This window comes from Pinus tabuliformis, chromosome J, assembly GCF_031772625.1.
Source record: "Pinus tabuliformis cultivar Carrire ecotype Pingquan chromosome J, CPIR1, whole genome shotgun sequence".
Classification (NCBI taxonomy): Eukaryota; Viridiplantae; Streptophyta; class Pinopsida; order Pinales; family Pinaceae; genus Pinus; species Pinus tabuliformis.
In genome coordinates this window covers 523,190,525-523,216,918 of record NC_142295.1, presented here as the reverse complement: position 1 = coordinate 523,216,918, position 26,394 = coordinate 523,190,525, and the positions used below count along the sequence as shown (strand labels likewise).

Below are 26,394 nucleotides of genomic sequence, written 5' to 3'. Positions count from 1 at the left end.
TCACATTCCACAATAAAGTTTTTTGTGAAGTCCGGTGTAGCTAAGACCGGTGCTTGGCACATTGCCTCTTTAAGATGTTCAAAGGCCTTTGTTGCTTCCAGAGTCCATGAAAATGCATCTTTCTTCAATAATGTCATTAGAGGTGCTGCTATTCTCCCATAATTCTTAACAAACTTGCGATAATACCCTGTCAACCAAAGAAATCTTCGCAAATGCTTTATGGATGTGGGGATTTTCCATTCCTTAATGGCTTTAATTTTGCTAGGGTCTACCTTAACACCTTCATGAGATATAATATGACCCAAATATTCCACCTCCTGGACTCCAAAAAAACATTTGGATCTTTTGGCATATAATTGTTTCTCCTCCAATAGTTGTAGCACCCTGTCAACATGTTCAACATGATCCTTCCAAGACTTGTTGTAGATAAGTATATCATCAAAAAATACTAACACAAATTTTCTAAGGAATGGTTTGAAAATTGAATTCATCAAACCTTGAAATGTTGAAGGTGCATTGGTAAGGCCAAAAGGCATGACCAAAAATTCATAATGACCCTCATGAGTTCTAAATGCCGTTTTCAGAATGTCTTCAATCTTCATTCTGATTTGATGATATCCTGAACGAAGATCCAACTTGGTGAAGTAAATTGATCCATGCAATTCATCCAGTAATTCATCAATGACAGGAATGGGGAACTTATCTTTAATAGTGAGCTTGTTGAGCTCCCTATAATCCGGACACATGCGCCATGATCCATCCTTCTTGTGCACCAATACTACTGGAGCAGAGAAAGAACTTTGACTCGGTTGAATTATACCAGCCTCTAGCATTTCTGCAACCATACGTTCAATTTCACTTTTTTGGACATAGGGATATCTGTACGGCCTGATGTTTGGAGGAACACTTCCTGGAATCAGATGAATAGCATGATCATGATCAAGCATAGGTGGGAGACCTTTGGGAGTCTCAAATACCTTTGAATGATTGTCCAGGACTTTTTGGAGATCTGGATAAATAGATGATTCTAATGTGGAAACATCTAGGGAACATAATTGTGCAATTAGACCCCTTTGCTCCTTTTTTAGAAGCTTTGTCATACCATTATAGCTGATTATCTTTCCTGGTTTCCTTGCAATACCCCTTAATTCAAATTCCTTTCCTTCCGTAGAAAATTTGATGAAAAGTTCTTGAAAATTAAAAGCTATTGTACCCAAGGATTGTAGCCATTGGACTCCTAGTACAACATCAACACCTCCCATTGGAATGGAAAGCATTGGGCTAGTCAATACATATTCTCCCATGGATAGCTTGATATTATGGCACTTTCCAGAGCAATTTATTGTTCCTCCATTTGCAATCATCACTTGACACTCTGGTGCTGGATATAGGAAGCAATTCAATTCTTTTGCTACCCTACAATGAATAAAATTGTGGGTGCTTCCTGAATCAATCAACACTATTACCTTTTTCTTCTTGATTTGTCCTTCTATCTTGATGGTTTGAGGAGTGGTAATTCCCGCCAATGCATTACAAGATATGGTCGGATTTATTTGTTCTTCATCTAGGCTTTCTTCCTGGAGCATATCCTGTTCTTTTGACCTTTCTTGCTCCTTTTCTTCTTCCTCTTCACAATCTATGTAGAATAATTTCTTCTCAGCACACTTATGACCTTTAGTGTATTTGCTATCACAACTATAACAAAGCCCTTTTGCTCTTTTTTCTTCCAATTGTTGTGGTGTCAACCTTATAGGTTGTGGAAGACTAGGGGCAACTGCACTTCTGTCTTTATAGTTGTGAGTGGTATGCTTCCTGGTTGCCATAATTTTGCTTTCCATTTTTCTTGCTAACCTGAATGCCTTCTCTAATGAATCAGGTTCCCAAAGTCGAACATCATGTTGGATATTATCCTTTAAAGACCCTATGAACACATCAACCCTATGCTCCTCTGGAATATCTTTTACCCTTATGTTCAATTTTTGGAACTCCTCAATGTGCTCCATTATTGAACCCTTTTGTTTGAGACTTATCAATTGGCTAAAAAAAGTGTTGCTTTTTGTATCCTCATAATGTGCTATCAATTCTTCCATAAAAATTGCCCTAGTGATAAATTTTTTACGAGAGCAAAGCCATTGATACCATACAAACTGATTTGGTTCCAAATATAAAGTTGCCATACGTACCTTTTGTGTGTTTTGCACATTATTGAGATCGAAGAACTGCTCCATCTGTAATATCCATGTGGCGGGATCCTTGCCATCAAACTTCTTCATATCGATTTTTGGAATATGGTGGGTCTTCCATCCAACATTAGAGTCTATGGAATCATGATTAACATTTCTTTTGTTCACATCATGAGTTTATTTTACAACCTTTTCACCATTAGTAAGTATTTCTTGTAGAAAATTTGTCAAATCTATCTTCAAATCTGCCATTTCTGTCTTCAATTATGTCCTCAAATCTGCCTTCAGATCATCCATCTTAGCTTCCATGCCCTTTACCTTAGATTCCACACCATTTATCTTAGCATCTGTTAGCTTTTGTGAGTGTGACATTTGTTACACTTGTTCTTGTAATTTTGATATATCATGTAGCATTTCTTCCTCTTCTTCATGAGTCATGCTAGAGCTTTCAGGTTCCTTACTAGGTGTTTGCATTTTCTTTCCTCAGGGCATCAGTTACCGATAATAATGCTTTACTATGCCCTTTGAATTCCTTCAAACGAAGCTTATGCAAAAATTAAAAAAAAAAACTACACACCTTTTTTTACTTTGTAGAAGCCTGATATTGAATCTGATGTATCTCTGTAATTTCGAATCATCCAGTTCTGAAGTTGTGACCTGTAGTATCCTTCTATGTCCTCTTTCCAATGCCACTAGTCTGATCCAAATTGGATTCTCCAAGAAAGAGTTATGCACAATCTCCCGCAGTGACCTGATTATAGACTAGTTCAGTAGAGCGAACTTGTATGAAGCGCCACATGTCACTATTTCAACCTTTGACTCTGAAAAATATATAAAAGAAAACTACAGTCTGTCTTCTTTCTGTACCTTCTGACGAAATTTCAATCTGATGCCGAGAAAAAAAGTTATGACGATTTTCCCCAGGTCACCTGTTTTGAGTGTAATTCAGGAGTCTGCAAAAAGACCAACTTCCTCAGATCATACCTCCGACAATATCGCGCAAAAAGATCTGAAATTTGGACCCAAGATTCAACACGATTTCTTCTCAAATGGGTTTTTCTTGCGACTTCTGAAACGTCACAGAAAAAACGTTATAGCGAAAATTCCACGATGACCTGTTTGGAGCTCTGATACCAAATGTTATGAAACCAGCTCAAGAAAAGATAGAAAAGATAGATCAACGCCTTAGAATTCAGCCTCTTCGAGGAGGAAACCTCCTTTACATTACATAAATGAACAATTCTTGGATGATTCAAATGACAAAACCTCCTCTCTATATATAGGAGTCTAAGGAGTCACAATATAATCCAGCCGACCTAACAATAATAATATAAAGCCACAAAAATAACAATAGAGGGATTCTATGGGCACATTAATAACAATATGGGGGCAATGGGGGCACAAAAATATAAATAAGGGGTATAACTACAATAGTAATGGTGTAATCACTAGTATCATAGGGACCCAACACTTTGTCACAATTTGATGTTCGACCATGGTTGATCATGATTGACTTTAATAAACCATGTTTGATTATTGTTCAACATAAATGAGTGTGGTTGACCATGATTGATATTATAAACCCAAGGGAATAATAAAACCAAGGAATTATAAACTCAAGGGAATAATATTAAACCTGAGGGAATAATATAAATCAAAGGTATATAAACCCTAATATAAAGATTATAAACCCTAAAATAAACATAGTAGACCTTGGTTGATTTTCATATTAAGACAATTTTTGTCACAATGTGATGTTGGATGATGCTTGAACCCTTAGATTAATTAACCCAAGGGAATGATATTATAAACCCAAAGGAATATAAAGCAAGGGGATTAATACTAAAACCCAAGGGGCTATGGATCCAACGAAATAATATTAAACCCAGCGGATAAATAATATAAACCCAAAATATATAAAAACTCAGGTAAATGTTATAAAACCTAGAATAAACATGGTTGACTTTGATATTAAGATAATCCTTGTCATAATGTGACATTGGACCATGGTTGACCATGAATTATTTTCATATCGATACAATATTTGTCACAATGCGATGTTCCACCATGGTTGATCATGGTTGATTCCCATAATGAAACAATATTTGTCACAATGAACATGGTTGACAATTATTTAGCATGGTTGACAATGACTCATTTTGATAAAACATGGTTCACCATGATTCACCTTGAATGAGCATGGTTGACCATAATTGACTTTGATAAAAATGGTTGACATGGTTGACGATAATTGATATTATAAAATACAGGGTATAATATAAACTGAAGGTATATAAACCCTAACATGAAGATTATAAATCATAAAATAAACATGGTAGACCATTGTTGATTTTCGTATTAAGACATTGTTTGTTGCAATGTGACATTGGACCATGCCCGACCATGGTTCAACACTTATATTAATAAACCCAAGGGATTTATATTATAAAACCAAGGGAATAATAAACTAAAGGGATTAATAGTAAGACCTCAAGGGATTATGAACCGAAGTGAATTGTATTAAACCCGGGGGAGTAATATTATAAGCACAAGGTATATAAACCGTAATATAAATATTATAAACACTAAAATCAACATGGCTGACTATGGCTGGCCATCGTTCACCTTGAGTGACCATTGCTGAGTGTGGTTTATCATGATTGATATTATAAACCAAGGAAAATAATAAACCTAATAGAATAATTCTAAAAACCCAAGGGACTATAAACCTAAGCAAATATTATTAAGCCTAAGGGAATAATATTAAACCGTAGAAATATGAACTCTTAGATCAGTAAACACAAGCAATTAATACTATAAAACCAAGGGAATAATAAACCCAGAGGATTAATATTAAAACCACAAGGGATTATGAACCCAACGTAATAATATTAAATGAAAGGGATTAATATTATAAACCCAAGGCATATAAACCCTAACATAAATATTATAAACCCTACAATAAATATGTCTCGTCATGGTTGACCGTTATTGATTTTGATAAACCAAGGTTGACCATGGTTGACAATGATTGATGTTATAAGCCGAGGGGTTTAGTACTAAAACCCAAGGGATTATAAACCCAAGTGAATAATATTAAACCCATGGGAATAAAATAAACCAAAGGTATATAAACCCTAAGAAAAATATTATAAACCATTAAATAAACATGGTAGACCATGGTTGACCATGATTGATATTATAAACCCAAGGGATAAATACTAAAAACCTAAAGGAGTATAAACTCAAGGGAAAAATAGTAAACCCAAGGAAAAAATATAAACCATAAGATAAATATTATAAACCCTTAAATAAACACGGTTAATGATTTTCATATTGAGACAACCTTTATCATAATGCAATGTTGGTTCATGCTCAACCATGGCTGAACCCTTAGATTGTCACAATGCAACGTTGCACCATAGTTGACCATGCTTAACCATGATTGATTTTCACATTGAGATAATATTTATCACAATGCGACATTGGACCATGGTTAACCATGGTTGATATGCATATTGTGATAATCTTTGTCATAATGTGACGTTGGACAAGTGTTGACCATGATAGATTTTATAAAACATTGTTTACCATGATAGATTTTATAAACCATTGTTGACCATGGTTGACAATGATCGATTTTATAAAACATGGTTGACTATGGTTGACCATGATTGTCCACGATTGATTGTGATTGATATTATACACCCAATCTAATAATAAACACAAGGGCTTATAAACCCAATGGAATAACATTAAACGTTAGGAATATAAACCCTTAGATTAATAAACCCAAAGGATTCATATTATAAACCCAAGGGAATAATACTAAAACCCCAAGGGATTATGAACCCAACATAATAATATTAAACCCAAGGCATTAATATTATAAACCCAAGGTGTATGAACCCTGAGATAAATATTATCAACCCTAAAATAAACATGGTTACCTTTGTTGGTTTTCATATTGAGACAATCCTTGTGAGAATGTGACATTGGACCATGATTGACTATTCTTGACCATCAATGTTTTTCATATCGATACAACCTTTCTCACAATGCTACATTGGACCATCGTTGACCATGGTTGATTTTCATATTTACACAATGTTTGTCACAATGTGACATTGGACCATCATTGACCATAATTTCCCATGGTTGACCATGGTTGATTTTGATAAACCATGGTTTACATATTAATCTAAGGGTTTATAATATTAAACCTAGGGTTTATTAGTCACTTGACTTTAGTAGTCCTTTGAATTTATAATATCAATCCCCTTCCTTTATTAATCTAAGGGATCATATTATCGAGGTTTAATATTATTCATATGGTTTATAATATTAATTCTATGGTTTAATCCCTTGTGTTTTCAATATTAATCCCTTGTTAGTATAACTTTCTAGGTATTAAATCTGTGCTTTTTTACTATATAGTTGATTATACAGATGATTAATTTTTCTTTGTTACTAGTTTAGTGGCACCAATTTGTTACATTTATGGTTGTCCCATACACTTGAGTTTTCCACCAGCATGTATCCAACTCTTACAATTTTAGTTTGTTTTGAATAGTTCACAGCAGTGGTACTTTACTGTGTGGCTTTGAACCCTTTAGGACTCTATTTTTGTTCAATAATGGATAAAACCTTTCACTTTGTTTATATATTATTTCCTTGTTGAAATTTGTTGTGTTATTGATTCTTTAAGCTAACTTGAAGTTTTATTGTACTTCCATTTGGAAAATATATGGGTTTTCCTAGTTCCTGAACATTGTCGAGACCATATTGACAACAGAAGTAACCAACACTCACCTTGTGAACATAATGATGAGTTTTCTAGGTGACATAGATGTTATTAGATCCAAGTTCTGCTCAAATATCCGTTCCCACTCCACATGGTTCACCTGATAAATGTAGCTACATGATGTTTTTGTATACATAAATATTTACATATTTGAATTATTTATGAAAGGAAACATAACTATATGTTTCAATACTATCAGAACCCTTATGTTTAAAAAAATATATATTTACATGAAGCTATAGCTTACTTTCATAACACTACTTCTCTGAATAAAAGGAAAGAGTTATCTACCTCATACATAGTTTGGGAACTCAAACAGAGGAGCACCCTCTTCCCTTCGTGCAAGTTCGAAACATCTAAATAAAAGAAAATACTTATCTTCCTCATAGATAGTTTGGGAACTCAAAGAGAGGAGCACCCTCCTCCCTTCCTGCGAGTTCAGAAATCACGTCTCACCCCCCCCGAACTTCCCAACAACCAACCAATTTTATTTAGTGGAAATGACCTTCTCTGGTCACTTACAAACCTCAAGACTCTACAATCCAGTATGAATCTACCAATGTGTAGGGTCCCACTAAGTTTAACCCAGCTCAAGAATGATTCTCCACCTATAGTACACAAATGATTCTTGGTCGAGTTATCTTCTTTCTAAAAGAACTTGAGTCTTTTGGATGAATAGGAAAAGGAAAGAAGCCCCTCTCTTCCTTCTCATATCCCTTCATCTCCTCGGAGGGAGGATCAAGAACATGAACATATAACTGCCTAGTAGTTAGAAAAATTGTTTAGGGTGTCATGTTTGATTTTTCTAAACACATTAATCCAACAACAAGTTATGCATATACTGTAAAGAAAAGAAATATTTATTAACATGTTAATAGAAGCTTAAAACTAATTTTCTTTAAGTTCTCTTTAACCTCCTAATTTCAGTTTATAAATAAAATACTATTAATCAATCATAGCTAACTCAAAAGTTTAGTAACTTATTAACTAATAGTTACTCATGTATGGGGTGTGACATCATCCCCCTTTTGTTTGAAACATTTTCCTCGGTGTTTAAACTTGATCTTGAAACTGGTCAGGATATGCTTGTTGCATTAATGCTTTATCTTCCCAAGTGGCCTCTTCTGGGCTAAAGTGTCACCACTACACTTTAAATTGGGTGATGGCTCGCCTCTGCAGCATTATTTCTCTTTTTTATAGAATATGCCAGGGTTCTACCAGGAACTCTTCTACTGGTTCTACCTGCATGATACACAAAGAATTATGTTTAACTCTAACTAGTTACCAATCAAGTATAGTTAATTCACAGTATTTTTATTATGTGTATATCTTGCCAATTTATAATGTTTTTGGAATCATACATATATTTTTTAAGCAGAGAGACATGAGACAAATTATGAATATCATGTACTAAGGCTTAAATATAAATTACAAGAAGAAAAACGTATATAAGAAAGCGAAGTAGTCAAAAGGGTTGAGTTACCTCATAATATAGCTAAGATGATATAGACCTTTTCCTAGTCAAAATGAATAGGACCAGTAGGAGTAAGAAGGAAGGATATCCATCCGCAATGTACTTAGAAGTATTACCTTTCTATAGTTAACATATTAACCAACAATATTTTAACTGGGTGTTGAATAGTAACTGTGAGGTATATATGTCATACCAAAGGATTGTATATTATATTTAACTACTATAACAGTGAATACCTTACAGGTAAGGAATTTGTAGTTACCGGAAATCAAAATATCATCATGAAAAAAAAATGTGGAATATTCTTACGTCGAATGAGAAATCCAGTCCTGAGCAAGTAGGAATAATGATTGAACTAAGAGTATTCTAGATATTTTAATTAGAATAAAGAGAAAAAGTAACATAAGGAGAAAATATAAATGAGTAAGAAGTAAAGGTGTGGGCCTTGCACGATCAAGGATTCGCGTAGTTCGCGGAGGGTGTGTAAGCACGGATGTTGTAAGTCATACAAACATATCAGAAGTAGTGAGTGTTATCTTACTATATTGTATCTTACTAAAAATGCAATCATACTATGTCAATTCCAGAAAACAATAACAAGAACAACTAGAGGAAACAAGCTAACTCAGTGGAATAGTGTGGAGTACGTAGTTACAATACATAGTGGTTGCAAAACTAGAAAATATTACTTATAAACCCCAACTTAGCTAGACACATAAAGGAAATCATAATGTAAAATAAGAAAATGAAGCCAATTTCAGTTATATGGAAATAAATTTAATTTCAGTTATATGGAAATAAATTTACTTTCAAGAACTCAAGTTTAATGAAATTTTTGAATAACAAAATTGAGATCGAAATATGTGCACACACAGGCACAACGAAAATCATTATTCTTAAAGGAGTTAATAAAATTTTATTATAAACATCTCAAAACTTTGATATGGATCCCATAAGGTGAGCTCTTCATGAATTATAAATGTGAATGATAATATTGAGAATTTACACTACATAAATTGTTCGTCCTGAGGGTTCAGTAGTTAGTATAATATAACTTAGGACCATTAATGGGTTATATATCAGATTGCTAGAGTAATTTTCATAAATACATACACATTATATGGGAAAAAGACCGGCCATAAGCCGAATACATCTGCAATGATTGAAAAAAAAATACAATCATGAAAACAATGTGGTAACATTTCCTTAGCCCCATTTCTAATCTATAATTCATCTATGTCTCCATAACCCTCTACAACGCTAAGGGAACACAATGACCATAGATCTGCAAGATAACGACTAAGGATCAGGGATCTGACTCAATGGTCGTTCTTGAAACTAGAAACCCCAAGCCAAATAAAGGATTCCTACCTATCGAAGGGATACTGGAAGGATGTTTCAGGCTAGCGAAATCTATTTCACATATTTAAGGAAATAATTTCTGCATGTTACTAGAGTTCAAGATTTACCTGATATTAGAAAGGGTGAAAACCTTCCCCTACACAAAGTATGGATGCAATAATTTATAATTAAAGAAAATAAATGATCCACACACAAAACGCATATATCAATAGGGGAAAAGGAAACCCCAAAAAGGAAGTTTTTTTTTTTCTGAATATGACTACTTCTATTAACTGTGTAAAACATATATACAAAAAGATTACATAGGGCAAGGTTTAAGATTTCTCAGTCTCTTTGGCCTTGCCCACATTGCAGCACCCGCGAGCTCTATTACATGACACTGATAAACTGTCCATGGCTGGACTGAACAGAAGAAACACATAAACATATTGACACTTGGACACAGACATATAACACTGAACACATACATTGGACACTTGGACAGGAAGGCCGACATATGGAAATTGAGACAAAAATCCAAAAATACCATAGCAACATCATTCTTCATTCGTAGACTGGAGCTGCTCTTTAATTCGGCATCCGAAGTGAAGCGTGTTCTCAGAATCCGAGAGCTGGATGATTTTGTGAGGACTGTCATTTCTGGCAAGTTCCCTTGGACCTGGCCAGGGAGCCGCATGCCCCAGGGAATCAGCAACATAATCCAAATTGAAATCTAAGTCCTCCATTTTCTGTTTTCCTTTGCTCAAATCCGGCGGATGAAGGTTTACGGGAACCGAGGGGCCTGCGTCTGGATTCATATGGAGGCCTGGTCTTTCCAGTTTCCTCTCTCCTGCAGTATACGGAACAGACCATCCCATCCCCGGTACAAGCACAGGCTGAACTCCTCCGCTCTCTCCACCCATGGGCAGGCAGGCAATAGGGGATTCATCCCTGCTGTTGTGCTGCTTTTGTTGCTGAGGCTCCAAATCATGTTCAACTTCAATTGTCACAATCAGAGAGGAATTAACATGCGGACAGGGGAGGCGATACCTGAGAATTGGAAGCTCCCTGCGACTGTCTCCCTCAGCTGGGCTACTCTCCCTCTGCCCTCCCACTTCGTCGTTGCTGTCCTGAAACCAACGAGGATGGGAGGTGACCTCAATTGAGGAAGAGGGGGAGTGATGGTCATCTCTCGGCGGAGCGCGTCCCTGAATTCCTCCTCTCCTGCTACCCATTCGCGGCCTGTCTCGCGGCATGCTGTCACCGTCAATGCTCTGGATAGTCGCCCAAATCAACGCTGCTCCCAGTGGCAGGTCCGAATGCGGCCTCCAATCTCGCTCAGGAACCAGAACCAGTCCTGAGGGCTCGTTCCACGAGCGGGCGACCAGTGCCCCTTGCCAGAACGCACTCCTAATTCCTAAATCTTCCTCACAGACCTTACCAACCCAGTGACAAAGCAAATGCATCTGGCGTACCCAATGACCCTGCAAATTCACCTCGCTAACAGCAAGGAATGTCAACCAAACGTTCAACAGAGAACTCACCGTCGTTTTCCCTGTGCTCTCCGCCGTCTCACCTTTGCCAGGTTCCCACCTCGGCTCTGCTTTCACCTTGCGGCGAGCACAGAGGAGGGTCACAGAACCAGACGCGCTTGTAACCTGCAAACCCGCCATACTCTTCCACTTAACCTCCTTCCTCCCTCGCATGCTTACCTGCTTCCCTCGAGCCGAGAGGACTGGCATTAATGCCATCCCCTTGCCAGCCTCCGCCTTATTTACTCCCCTTGAATTTCTTGCAACGTGGTACCGTCCCACCTTGAGGTCTTGACACCCGGCCACGTGATGGTCCGTGCCACTCTTGCTTGTCTTAATCACCCGCATCCGGGTAACCCCAAAAAGGAAGTTAGACAAATGGAGAAAGCCCTATTTCCCCAAATTGGTATTGAAGGAAAAGAAAAATTAAAGTTCGAAGTCCCGAAAGTAATGAATATGTATAAATTTAGCTACTAAGGAAATTTTATCATTCTATGCCGGTAGAGAAAGTACCCTCCAAACAATACCTTCGTGGGGCTATGAATATTTGCCATGAACCCTGCCAGAAAAGGGGTTAGTCGAACCAAATGAGAATTCAGTCTAGAAAGGGAAGCAGTTATGTGAGAGCAAGTAAATTTTAAAAATAAAAAGAGACTTGTGATTTTACCTAAATGGGTTTAGCTGTGTAAGAGGTTAGATAAGTAACAATGCTATACGTAGTAAAATCATTCCACCAAAAATTAAGAGTATTTACTCAATGAGTAAAAGGAACATGAACATTAACCGTAGCATGGTCAGCTACTTGTAAATTTCTAGAATTTGTTCACCAATCACTACACTGTTTTACCTAACCTGTAATGTCATATAAAAGTAGAAGCAAAGATGTATGCATATGTCGTTATATTGTGTATTATACTCCAGGTGCAAGGAATCTATACTATGATTAAGGTGATGCTCCAAGTGCAAGACACCAGGTTACAAAATGAAACCATGATAGAGAATAGGTGTCACCCCTTGTCGAATGATAGAGTTTTTAAAGTGAAATTTTAGCATAGATCACTTGAAGATATCCAAACTGTCCATCTAAATAGTGCATGGTATGCGCGTGACCATCAAAAGGGTCAGAATTATATGGCAATAACCAATTCGCTACCCACCTTTCCATGACTCCTATAAAAATACAAAAATTTCCTGGGAATTCGAGTTAGTAGAGTTTTCAAAGGAGTAATAATTCCTTGTAGTAGTTAAATATTGACCAATCCAAGGATGTCCTATGCATCTATTGACCTAGGATAATAGCAAGGGTCCTTAAGATGCCAACACACAATTACCCTAATTTTATTTACACAATTTTACATGTCAAACGTTTGGTAGTATTATTACATAATTAGAGAGAGGAAATTTAACACCATACAAATCCTATTACCTATTTCATGGTGGTTATAATTTAATTACCATGAATGTAAAAATGTTAGTAAAACCTTGGTTTATTTCCATAACCAAATTATAATATATCCAAATAACCTAGAGATTATTCAAAGTTGCAAGAATGAGCTCCAAAAGATCTTATGTAATTCTGGAAAACATCAAAGTAGATGCAGTAAGATAAATGTTTACAATTTATATTTGGTAAAATAAAGTAAAGGTAACCGTATTGAAAACTTAATTTTATGAGGCTGTGATATTCATTTAATATATGATGGACCAGTTGTAGTTAAAATACTACTGAATGTATTCTAGTCCTCGTACAAATAAAAGAAATGAATTTTGTGGAAACCTTAGAAAACAAGATAATCTCTTTACAACAAAATAGACTCGTTACTGCAAAGAAAAATGGACAATGCCAAAATTCCGAAGCCATGCCATATTTTGCAATTTTGTGCGAAAAAAAAAAAATGTACGAAATTGGGGTATGTTACAAAACTCTATAAGGGCAGGGTAATCCACCCACTTAGTAGGTTTTTACATCACATACATTCTGAGCATATCTTCTAGTACCTAGTTCACTCATTCAATTTTCCTGTCCATATGTTGATGGTAAGAAGTATTGAACTTCTCTTGGGCACGGAAATTAGTGAAGAGAGCCTTCCAAAAAGTGGAGGTAAAATTTACGTCCCTATCGGAGATTATCATTTTGGATATTAAATGTAATCTAAAGATCCCTCTCATAAAAATATTAGTAATTTTCAAATCTTTATAAGTTGATTTCACAAGAATGAAATGAGAAGTTTTACTTAGTTTGTCTACCACCACCGTTATAAAGTCATTTTTCTTTTTCAACCTTCATAGACATGTAATAAAATCTAGCGTTAATATTTCCCATTTCCATTCAGGAATGGGCAGTGGGTGGAGTAGACATGTTGGGTTTTGATGTTCAACCTTTACTTGGTGGCCATCCAAGAATTTCACCAAGTATTGGGTCACTTCTTTCTTCATTCTAGGACAAAAGTAATATTTTCTTATAGTTGTAATTAATTTTTTGCCACTGCAATGTGCAGCATATGGATTTCTATGATATTTGTCAAGAATAAATTACTTAATATTTTGTTGATCAGGAACGTAGATTCAATTTTTATAAATCAACAAATTGTCATTGTTAATATCATATCGCATACTTCGTTCAGGAATACTCTCTTTTTTATAATGTTCCCGTGGGAAATGTTATTCAATATCTTTTAAGGTAGCATCTCTAATCTAATTAGAAAAAATAAATTTCATTTGACCCTATACAAAATTCAATATTCTACTTAGATCATCAATTGCCTATTTCTCCTTAGCTTTCAGGTACTTTATATCACAGTCAAATTCATTGAGAAGATTAGTCCACCACAATTCTCAAGTGTTTAGATTTGGTTTCTTAAAAAAACTAGTCAATTTCTTATGGTTAGTCATCAAGATAAATTTCTTCCCCAATAAAAAATGTCGCAATACCTTGAGAGCATAGACTATTTTAGCTAAGTCTAGATGATAAGACGAATAAGGTTATTCATGTTCTTTCAATTTTTTAGATTCATAGGCCACAACTCAGCCTTCTCTCATTATCATGCCTCCCACCCCTTCTTGACATGCATCAGTATAGACAATAAACTCCATTTCCAGTTTTTTTGTCCTTAGAATATGTGTTGTGGTCAACAAGTGTTTTAGCTTATTAAAACGTTGTTGATATTTTGTTATCCATTTAAAAACCCTTTCTCTCTTCTACAATGATGTTAGGAGTGATGCTACTCTAGAAAATCCTTCATTGAAATGGTTATAACATACGGTTAACACAATATAGGATCGAATGTCTACAACATTTTTGGGGACAAGCCACTCCATTATTGTTTCAATCTTCTTAGGGTCTACTCCTATCCCATATTGAGTGATATTATATCCAAGGTATTGTACCTGATCTTTGTAGAATTCATATTTACTATATTTGACATACATTAGACTCTCATGCAATGCTTATAATACTATATGTGGATGTTTCTCATGTTCCTCCATATTTTTAGAATAAATGAGGATATCATCAATAAATATTGGCACAAATTTATCAAAATAGGAATGAAATATATTACTCATAAGGCACATGAATGTGGTTAGGGCGTGAGTGAGCCCAAAAGGGAAAACAAGAAATTCATAATCTTTGTAACGATTTTTTATTGTAGTCTTACAGATATCCTCATCCACTGTCCTTATTTGATGGTGCCAAGAATGCAAGTCAATTTTTGAAACTATAGTAGAACCTTTGACTTCATCAAATAGGTTGTCAATCCTTAGTAGTGGATATTTATTTTTGAGATTCATTTTCTCAACTAATGATAATATATATAAAGTCTCAGAGTGCCATCCTACTTATTAACAAAAATGAGAGGGGATCCATAAGGTGACACGTTGTGACACATGTATTTTTTGTCCAATAATTCTTGTAATTGAATCTTCAATTCTATCAACTCACCGAGTACGGTGCCTTGGATACCAGGGAAACTCTTGGAATTAATTCAGTGGTGAAATATATATCTTGTTTAGGTGGTAGTCCAGGTATTTCTTCTGGAAATACATCATCAAAGTCTTTAACATTTGTCAGGTTTTCTAAGATTGTTATTTTCTCCTTTGAATTTCTATATCCCACCTAAAGTGCATAGATTTGGTAGCCTTTCCTAATACAACTCTCTATTTGTGAGGTTATATTTGGTCTTAATCTCCTACACCTCTTAATTCCTTGAACTTCTTATCTAATAACTTCCCCATTCAAGAAAATGGTTGTCTTTTCCTTACAGTTTACAGGAGACCAATGAGCTTCTAGCCAATCCATACCAATTAAGACATTGTAGGACCCTAAAGGTAAAACATTTAAATTTACTCTTATAGCTTGGTCCACCAATTCAGTTTAATAGTTTTCTACTTTAGCCACTACTCTCCCTTTTTCCCATGTGATTAATTCAACCAACGACGTGTTCTTAAATTTATTGACTTGTAAATGACATAATTCCACCATCCTAGGACTTACGTAACTCAAACTTGCTCCAAGGTCAATTAGACTAGAGATCATGTGCTTGAATATCTTACCATCAAATTCAATCATGGTAGGTTGATATTCTACTTCATGACATTCTAGTGCAACATTAATTTTAGGTATTCCTTTTGCCCCTTCACCCATAGTTCAAGCCTACTAGATGTTTGTTACTTTCTCAAGTATTACTCGATAGGGACAACTCTTTATATAATATGGTCCTTCACAACCCCAACACTGTAATGGTATTTTTTTTTGTTGATTGGATTCAAGTTTGGTTGACTATTCTACAATTTTTTATTCATTCTCTGATCGATGTTTTTGTTGACCTTTCTCCATGGATTTTCCTTGTTGATTTCTATGGGAATTTCTAAAATTTACAGTTCCATTCTTTTTGGTATTTTGTGCATTCTTGTGTCCTTTCATAGCTTCACCGGTCTCATTATTATCTTTCTTCTACATTTGTTGATAAAAATTTCACTGTTTCCTTACAATGTTATCCACAGTTTTAGGATTATTGAGTTCTATTCATTCCTTCACGTGTGCTAGAGAACTATTTATAAATCCTTACACCCTGGCCTTTCCTTCCCGTATATAAGGAACATACTGTAATAAGGAGGTAAAATTTTTCATGAATTCATCCATGGTTAGTTGTCTAAGATGAAGATCATCGAAATATTTGTCCTTGTCATCATAGAATCATCCAGTCAAATACTTTACCTTAAAATACTTTTGGAAAGCTTCCAAGGTGATTACTTATTTGTCAACTCCATGTGCTTGCTTCACTTCTTCCCATCATAGGATTGTTTTTCCTCGTAGTTGGTAAATTGCTAAGGGAGCTTTCAAATTTTCGTCATATTTGTAAATTGGAAGTACTCATTCATATTAGCTAAACATGAATGTGTTGCCTCTTCTAACTCTCCATCAAAGCTTGGGGGTTTTACCTTTTTGAATTCTCCATGTAATTGCAATTTCAATCTCTTAGCAACTCTCGACATATTACTCCTAGAAATATTTATTGACTCTTCCTCATTTGTCTCTCTATCACCCTATGATTCTTGCATCTATCTCCTTTCAAGTATATTTTCCTCCCTCCTCTGGTGGGAGTTGCTCTATTTCCATTATGAGGGCTTGGGATGGAATTGTTATGATTTTTTCTGTCCATTCAAATTTTCATTATCCATTCGTATTCATGCATTATAGATTCATCATATACCCTTAAATTTTCCATTTTAACATTTAGTTATTGCACATTTTCTAGTAGCATGATGATTGTATTATAAGGCTCGTCCCCTAATCCTATCCATGTTTCTGAGTTGGGTCCAACAAAAGGTATTGAGTAGATCCTACAAAAAGTCTTGCTCGTAGAGTAAAGTTGCATGAGTCCCCCTCCAGATTTGTTTCCACTCTCTCTGAACCATACAATACAATTTTGTAGTAGCGTGTCCAATTATGTCATAATGTAAAAAGCTCGACTCTCATACCACCTCTAACTTACCCTAACAATTTACCATATATCTAATATCTTTACCATGCTATATATGTTATAATTAATCTCATAATATCTATATGTATGAGTTGATCTGGATTGTATTAAAGGATGTTTGATTTGATTTATGTATCCATTTTATATGCAACACTAACTACACAATTATTGTCTCAGACCTCGAGCTTAAATTGGTTATATGACATCAATGAAAATTGTGACTCCTTGTGTCAATCTTGTAGTGCCCATATGATGTATTAAGAGACATTAACTTTTGATCTATCTAGAACCTCGTCCGATCACATGCCATATAACATTCTTATCTTTAGGGATTTGCAATAGATCTATGACTCTTCAAGATTGGGTTTCGATCGATAGTGTAAATCAAAGGGGGGTGGTTGGAGGGTCCCCAACATCATATGTGGTTCATTTACCCGATTTCCCACTGTCATACTATAGCTCCACAACTTGGAAACTAATGTTCATTTTTATGCGGACACCCTCATCTCTCTATGTCGACTCTCATCTCTCTTTGTCGACTCGCTTAGTTATCCCTATGACTTAAACCCTGAGGGCCAAGTGTTCGCAAATTACTCCTCTTAGCACTGATCCTATAGGATTGGTGAGAATCAAGGGATTTCCAGAATGTCTCACAATGTGTTTTTCTATACATGTAAGTTCCAATTGCATCCTCTCCCATCTTAACATGCAATTGAACTAAATTCTTTCATGATTTCCTCCAAATAAATTTGTATTATATCTTGAGTCTTGCAGGTGCTAATGGAATCTCGTCATGAGACGGGTAGTTGCACAAGATGAGGGTATTTTAACTAGTAAATTTTATCATTGACATTCTACTATTTCCTAAATTTGTCTTTTGTCATTCTAGCTTGGTCGTGTAATGCCGACATTCTCTCCTAGGGTTATTGTTGGAGCTCGTTGAAGAGTAGTGAATTGTTGAGCTCAATGCTTTTATGATTCTTTACTTATTGATGAGCCTCAATTCTTTTACTGTAATGTCAAGGTGCACTATATTAATATTTTGTTTACTGGGTTGGTCTCTTACAAGTAATGACTCCATGGTGCCTTCATCACCTTTCTTGCAAATTCATGACTCCCTTCCCTAGATTCTTCATTTACAGTTTATTTCTGTGTTGAATTTCCAGGTGTGGTCGCATGGCCCTCTAGGGTTTTCTGGTTGTCAAATGTTAAGAAAATTTTGTGTAGTGAGGATCAGGAGTGAGCTAGGGTTTTCAAAATATTATTATTATTATTTAGGTACAATCTACAATTTAAATTAAAGAAAAGTCCACAACCATACCATTGTTACTCTATAGGAAATCTATCCACCGTTATCATGACGCGCCTTTCAACTATGAGTAATTTTGGTGTAGTTATTTATGAGTTTAGTTTGCAGGAAAGAAAACGTGTTGGCTAATGTAAAACTATGTTTCTCTTTTAATATTTATAATTGACTCACGGCCACAGGAAACCTTCCCAATTCTTGGGTTGCTCATTTACAATTTTACTACATTTTTTCAGTTCGAGTATATGTGTATATATGTTCAATACCCTTAGTACAATTGTTTGGAAAGTTTCCTCTCTTTAGAATTTGTTTTAGTGAATAAATTGTTTTGGGCCTCACCCACGTGGTCAACATTTCTTTTAATGGAATGCTTTCAAGGAATGCAGGTTTGGTAGACTTACGTTTATCTATGTTCCACAATTACAAATCTATGAATTGTTGCTATTTTCATTATGAGATCTTCATCTTAATAGTATTACCGAGTTCTTTCCTTTTTAAATATGTTAGTTAGTTCCACAGTGCATTAGAATTTGCTAAAAAGTGTAGTTTTCCTTCTTTCTGTTTGGTCAATATATATGGATGCAATTTACAGTATTCGTATAATTCTCAATGGTCCTCCACTATTTCTAAGTTGTTGGTAACCTCGTCTAGCCTAGGAACTAACTCAAACATCCTAAGGGGGTGTCTTTCTAGCCTAGTGGTTACTGTTATTATTGTTCTCTCTTTGAGATTCTTTACATGATATCTCTATTACATTCAAGAATTGACACTTTACATATAAATACATTCGTTTTCACCCCACTTTTCATTACCAGATTTATTCTTGGAACAGTATAATAATAAATTCAAACATAATTACAATTGAATACCTTATAAACAAGCGACAACTTTCACCTCTGGCCAAAACGATAATGAATAAGGATAGCCATCCATAAAACAATAACGAATAAGGGTAGCCATCCACAAAACTATAGGGAAAGGGATGTTCCTAGTTACATATGAGATGAACTCTCCTTGAGCAGTTTCATATCCAAAAAAGATTCAGATTGAGAACCATCGTGGATTCACCCAAGACCACTTGATCCCAACTAGCGAAAGGGATGTTCCTAGTGACATATGAGATGAACTCTCCTTGAGCTGTTTCATATCCAAAAAAAATTTAGATTGAGAACCATCATGGACTCACCCAAGACCACTTGATCCCAACTAGATTCAGTCTAGGGTTCCAAATAGAGTTCCACTCCCCAAACAACTCAAGAACTCTATGAGTGGAAGTGTCTTGCCTCCATAGGTGTCCTCTCAAAGGTGCAATTTTGTTATAGTCACGCTCCAAATTTGCATCAGGTATTTTCCATTTCACATCTGAGATGTCTTGTCTCAAGAGAAGAAGGTTGGGAGGGAAAATGTCCTTCCCCATAACTGTCTTATGTTTTGGAATATGAAACTTACTTTTAGGTTACTTTTGAGTGTAATTTTATGACTAATTTTAAATTTTTTTATGATTACATTTAAACATTCATAGTTTAGCAAGTCTATAACTTGATTACATTTAAACATTCATGTTTTAGCAAGTCTATAATCCGTCACTTAAAAAAATAAAATAAAGTAAAGTAATTCAATGTTACCATATTCACCCAAGGGTACTACTAAAGTTCTCAACCATATTTAAAAAAAATGGTCATTAACATAAAAATTAATCCAAAAATATCTAATTTTAAAATTAAATCAAATATTTCATGTTAACCACTGCAATGTGCTTCTGCAATGTATATCATAAATAATTTTAGAAATAAATTTTCCATATTTAGCTCTTTGATGTGTTAGCCACTTGGATTCCTTTTAGATGTATATCCTAGATCAAGAGATGGATTAGCCCGGGCAAAGAAATGGTTGCATCCATTTTTTAAATATATTTAATTTTTTTTAAAAAGAGTTGTAAAATTTAAAATCATTAATACCATGAAACCATTTTACAATATGGATTATTTATCTTTTATATTTTTTACATTAACAACCACCGGCCGCAATCAATATTTAGAAACATGAATAGGATTCGATCAGCAAACCGCCATTTTCAATTTTCATTCCCGCTATGAAATTGTGAACGGGTATCGATATTCATGTTTGTTCTTGGAAAGATTAGTTTCAAATCCTACAACAATACTCTACGTCTAACTGAACGAAGGAAATACGGAGCACGAGAAACATCAATATGTATGAATAGAGGCAGCCATTAGAAACTTTGTAATGTTCAATAACCAATTAATTTCCTGGTAGATTTAAAGGATTGAGTGTGAGCAGCTTGCGAATGTCAACCGTCCTCCTTCAACTGCGATGCTAATATGATCTGCTGGCGTGTGCTTTCCAGCTTCAATGAAACTCTCATAATTCCTTAGAAACTCCGTCTTGCCATTGGCACTCGCTGCTGCTCCTTTGAACATGAAGGGCAACATCCAGGAGGACTTGGAGCATTGCGTGGGCATTGAGGTGAAGCTGGAAGGCACTCAGAAACTCCTCGTGCTGCCCACGTCGCAACGGAAGAATCAAGATTACGTTGGTGTGGAGTGGGAACATGGGGATTGGGTTGAGGAGCAGCTTTAAGAGAAGATCGAACATTACTACTTTTATGCGGTCCTCGAGGAAGCAGCAACCAGAAGAAAGGCGCCTTCGTTAAACAAGGACGTCGACATAAGTAGGGCTAGAGCAGTAAGTAGAATGACAGAAACATTAGTTTTCATTTTCCTGGCGAAAGGCATCATCCTTTTCTACTCTTATGGATGGATGGATGTGTTAGATGGTTGATAGTCTGTAAATATTGGAGATAATGAGAGCTATGGAAACGTGAGGTATACTCGCAGATGAAATATTTGAGCTAATCAGAGTTATGGAGACGTGATTTATCGTTGAGTTGTAGTTGCAGATGAAATATTTGTTGCTCGCATACAATGCAATGCATTACTCACATGGAGGGAGATATGTATTTATATACATACAGAGAGGGCGAGGAGCGGAGGACGACCCTGAATGGTTGAATATAATTCAATTTAAATAGAGGATGGACCAAGGACAGATTCTTCGTTCGTAGAGCAGACGGGAGATAACCTGAGCGATTGTTTAACGTTCAAAGTCCTCAACTTTAACGAGTGGTTTCAATTTTGTGGGTTGAATGTGTGACTGTGCGGAGGGAGCGCGGAATAGTAATGTGTTGGGATGTTTCACTTTGTCGTTTGATTCATCTCCGGTGTTGAATTGACTTCCCACGATAGTAAGCAGAAGAAGGTGCAACATGGTTAGAAATTGGAGGAAGGTAATTGAGATGTGTCTGATTTTAATCCGTGGGAAACCGAAGGTGCAACATAGTTAGAGGAAGGTAATTGAGATGTATCTGATTTTAATCCTCAGGGACAGCCTTGATGTGTATATCATTCTGGGAATGTATATAATCTTTGGTCAATCGGTGATTTTCCATTCAGATTTCGAACACTTGCAAAGTAGATTTGAGAATACAGCAATATCGAAGAGATTGCGGTCATATATATTTATAATAATAAAACTGAGTTATATAAATTAATTAAAAGCAAAAAAAAGTTTTGCATCGAAATAATTAAAGATGAAAGAATTAAAAATATTTTATATCTTTTTTATATATAGATGAAAGAATTAAAAATATTTTTAGAGTTATTTTTAAATTTTGTAATAAGAGGGAGATTTGTAGTTTTTTAGATTAAATAATGAGTTCACAGATGGTATCACTAAAAACAATTGTTGTTTTGTACTTATTATTAAATTTAGAAATGATGTTTTGAAACAAATTGTATAAACAATTATAAATTACATTGCTGCTTAGTCTTTATCATTAAACTTAGAAATTATGTTTTGAGAAATTTTTTATAAACAATTATAAATTATATTGGTTAATGCTAAATTAATAGTGAATAATAGACATTTCTCTAATCTTATAGTCTTAAAATTGAGATATGAAGTGAATAAATAAATTAATTAAAAAACTGGTTTGTTGAAATTCAAGTAGTTATTCAAAAATCTATATAAAAATCTAGAATTTCACTGTTGAAACTCCTAGAAAAACAGTTAATCAAAAATCTATATAAATGCCTAGAATTTCACTGTTGAAACTCCTAGACTTTGATATACACTTTAATCTTGGATTTGTGGTTATTATTAAGAATATGATGTACTCTAACTAATAGACAAAATGATACTTTTCATCAGATATAATTTCATGTAAATTTGTAATTTTTTGTTATTCAAAATACATGTTTTATTGCATTAATTGATTTAGTCTCTTAACAAGTCCTTCTTGTTGCAATTGAATCTTGTAGATTAAACAACTTAAACTAATATTTTTTCAAATCTCTGTTGTGTTTGGTTAAAAGTGACCAAAAAAAATACCTTAAAAAATAAGGTCATTTATTCCATTAAATAGACTACAATTTTTAAAATATTTCATGGAGACTACAGCCCACAACTCCTCTAATAATAATAGATAATTAAATTAAAATTATGAAAACTGTGTTAAAAAATAAATATAAATATAAAATATTAACTTTTATTTAAAAAAATATAAATAACATCAATTCACTTTCTTATATTTATTATTTCAAATCAAATAAATTTAGATTAAAATAATAAGAAATATATTTAAATATACAAAATTTGAATAATACATTAATAATTATATAAATTTACCAAAAATAAACCAAATTTATATTTACTATTTTTAATTAAATAAATTTATTTTATTACACACTAATAAAATAATATTACTTAAAAATATACATTAAACGATATACAGAAAATCTCCACCAATTCATGTGAGACTGAGCTATGAGAAGTAATTCAAATATAACAGAGCTACATTTCTCTTATTAGTCCCTGCCCGGACTATAGCGTTCGATCAAACGTTTGACGGCCTATTAATCCATCCGTTGACCGTTTTTTTTTTTTTTTTTGTTTTCTTGTGTTTTAACCAAAGTTTAATCGTAGCAATTTTGTTCACTTAAATTTTATCCAAAGTTTTAACTCTGAAAGCGCATTGTACCTCTTATTGCAGGGTTCACGTGGCCCGATGCAAGAAAATTGTGGCAATACTATTTTAACCAAAGTTCTGTCATTTTATATACCATGTCATTTTATATACCATTTCCAATTTGTATTTTATCCAAAGTCTGGAAAATTATGGCGACAAACATGAAACTTAGGTGCATGCAAAATTTATTATATAGCTGCCACCTCTCACGAAGCTGGCTACCAATGTCTGCCACCGTCTGCCACCTCTCAAGTAGCTCGCTACCACATTAAGGTACCTTCCTAATTTATAAAGGAAAGGTGATTCTGTAAGCGAAATTGATCGACACAATTTCCATTGCTATGTTGGATGGATGGATTGAAATCTTTAATTTCTTCGGTTTTAGTTTAAACAATTCATGGAATATTTCTACATTTTCTGCAATAATAATTCTTCGTTTATTTATTTATTCTTTCCTGTTTCCTGGGCAGAGCACTGAGTGCAAAGAGTTGATTCATATTTGCAAGGTACCTAGCAACTCCGTCCCCACACTTCTGGGGATGTGCTTCATCTCTTTTTTCTTTTAATTCTGCAATGAATTGCCTAATTGTTGTTCTCAGTTGTTTGTCTGCTCCCCGGCATGGCCATGCATGCGTTTCTTTTTTCATTCTAATTTTGGTTCTGGTTGATGTTTTCTTTTGTTTGTATTGTTTCATCTGCGTTTCTTTTTTCATTCTAATTTTGGTTCTGGTTGATGTTTTCTTTTTCATTTTTCTTTTGTTTGTATTGTTTCATCTGCGGAACTATTTTTTTTTCCTTTAATTTTAAATTGCGGAATGCAGAGTAGAGGGAAGGCAGACAGAAAAGGAATCCCTGATTTCGAATTCATAGAGGTATGCTTTTGTTTGGTTTAATGTGAATCCATAGACAGATATTTCGAATGTTTTCAAACTAGTGTATATATAGAAAGCGGATGCTGCCTGTTAGATTATGGCCTCGCTTGGATTGGTTCGGATTCCTCTGTTTCTCAACAATTTAATCCTTAACACGCGTGGCTTGCTTTTTGTAGTGCTCTCTGCATCAGTCTTTTTTTCCATCTTTATCTTTCTGAGGTCGTGTTTCGTTGGTTTGCAGGTGAGTGAGAAGAGCAGAAGATAACGATAAACTCAATATTTTTTGATGTGGATGTGGAATTGGCCTGTGCGTGACATCGCTAAATGCGGTCGTTCTTGCCTCACCGATTCAGCCCTCGTCTCCATGAAGGTAGGGTTGCATTCCTCCGATTTTCTTTCATTCTGGCTTTGCGGAATTAATCTGACAAAACCTAACTCTGCTAGACAATGGATTGGTTTAGGAGAGTGTGACAGTTTTTATTATTTTTATCTCAGGGGAATTGCAGGGTTTTAATGCAATGGAGAAAGCCCATTGGCATTTCAATTGAAAGCGAGCCATTCCAGGTATTTTCTGCGTACACGTCAATTGGTTTAAATTTCTTTGGTGGGTTGTTAGGGTTTCGCTGAACTGTTACTAAAATGGAGTTGTCTACCGACGCAACAAAATAGCTCGCCTGAAGGCAGTTTTTAGTTGGGGTAAATTTTTTAATAGATTAGCACCACTAAAACCTTTGCGGCACCTAAAATACTGAGGTTTAACAGCTGTAATTAAAATTTTCAAAAAATTACCAGAATTTTTATAATCTTGTTAAAATTCCTAAACTATTTTGTAGATTTTTTAAACTACGCGTTAAAGAATATCGTATGTTTAAAGGAAGAGCCTCTCTGTTGAAAGACAATCAGATGAGGAGAGTGAGTTTGCTTTTTCGTTTTATTTTTCTATTTGCCCAGAATTTAATCTTTAAAAAGATTTTTCAGCTTTGATAGTTGGCTTGACTGAGGGCTAATACTGAGGTTTAACAGCTGTAATTAAAATTTTCAAAAAAATTACCAGAATTTTTATAATCTTGCTAAAATTCCTGAACTATTTTGTAGATTTTTTAAACTACGCGTTAAAGAATATCGTATGTCTTAAAGGAAGAGCCTCTCTGTTGAAAGACAATCAGATGAGCAGAGTGAGTTTGCTTTTTCGTTTTATTTTTCTATTTGCCCAGAATTTAATCTTTAAAAAGATTTTTCAGCTTTGATAGTTGGCTTGACTGAGGGCTTGATTTCAATAACCTTTAAAGGTATAATCTGACCTTACGGTTGTCTCTTATAACGTGTGATTCACTTTATGACTATTATGTTTTCGATTGACCACTAACTCTGAGCTATGCACTGATGTCTCTGGAAGCCGTGTGCAGAAGACTGGTACTGATATTCTGATGGTCATTCAACACGATCTCCTTGAGCTGAAGGTGAGTGGCGTCAATGCATTTTGTATAATTTCCAATTGCTGCGTCCCAATTCAAGCACTGAGTACAAACAGTGTGTATTATGTCAAAAATTATGATAACTGTCTACGATTACTGTATTTTGCGATCAATTATAGGCGTTTTCAAAAGATTAATTTATTCTCCTAAAACCCAACTGCAATGGGGAATGTGGATTTATTTATTTCTTAAATAAAATTAATATCGTTATAAATGATGCTTAGTTAGATGTTTCTCCGGTTTGTGAGGGCACCAATTCAAGCACTTAGTATATACTATGAGAGCGCTTACTGGTATGTAATCACTTGACAACAGAGACCCCAGTACTATTTTCTTGCTACCAGGAATCCAAACAAATAGAGAATAAAAGGGTGAGATG

General features: G+C 34.8%; 1 long non-coding RNA gene across 3 annotated transcripts; it reads left to right on the top strand.

The window, feature by feature from the left end:
• The first annotated feature begins 24,080 nt into the window (after positions 1-24,080).
• On the top strand, positions 24,081-26,132 carry LOC149228045 (uncharacterized). Of its 3 annotated transcripts, none has more exons than XR_016247182.1 (6): positions 24,081-24,174; positions 24,490-24,540; positions 24,782-24,910; positions 25,036-25,104; positions 25,636-25,715; positions 25,937-26,132. It is a non-coding gene; the product is annotated as an uncharacterized LOC149228045 (long non-coding RNA). The 3 variants fall into 3 exon arrangements; XR_016247181.1 differs by having other exon boundaries at positions 24,082-24,174; positions 25,947-26,132; XR_016247180.1 differs by having other exon boundaries at positions 24,082-24,174; positions 25,636-26,132.
• Positions 26,133-26,394: the final 262 nt, after the last annotated feature.